Here is a 278-nt window from a genome sequence, read left to right on the forward strand (position 1 = left end):
CAGAGACTGAATACATAACTACACGAAATTATGCACAAAAAATAATCCTAATATATGAACTGAATAATTTAGTTATACATCTTAAAAAAATAAACAAAATACAAAAAAACAAGCGATAAAAAGAATAAAGAAAAGATACATAATAAAAATATAAAAACACAACCAAAGCAACGTTTTCTTAGAAATCCTCTTTAATGAAAAGGAGAGAGATGTTCTTCACAACTCGAGTGCGTTTTTTCTCTCTCTTGAACGGGTGTTACCTTGCACGTGGTGGTTCT

The sequence above is a fragment of the Penaeus monodon genome, chromosome 24, assembly GCF_015228065.2.
Source record: "Penaeus monodon isolate SGIC_2016 chromosome 24, NSTDA_Pmon_1, whole genome shotgun sequence".
NCBI lineage: Eukaryota > Metazoa > Arthropoda > Malacostraca > Decapoda > Penaeidae > Penaeus > Penaeus monodon.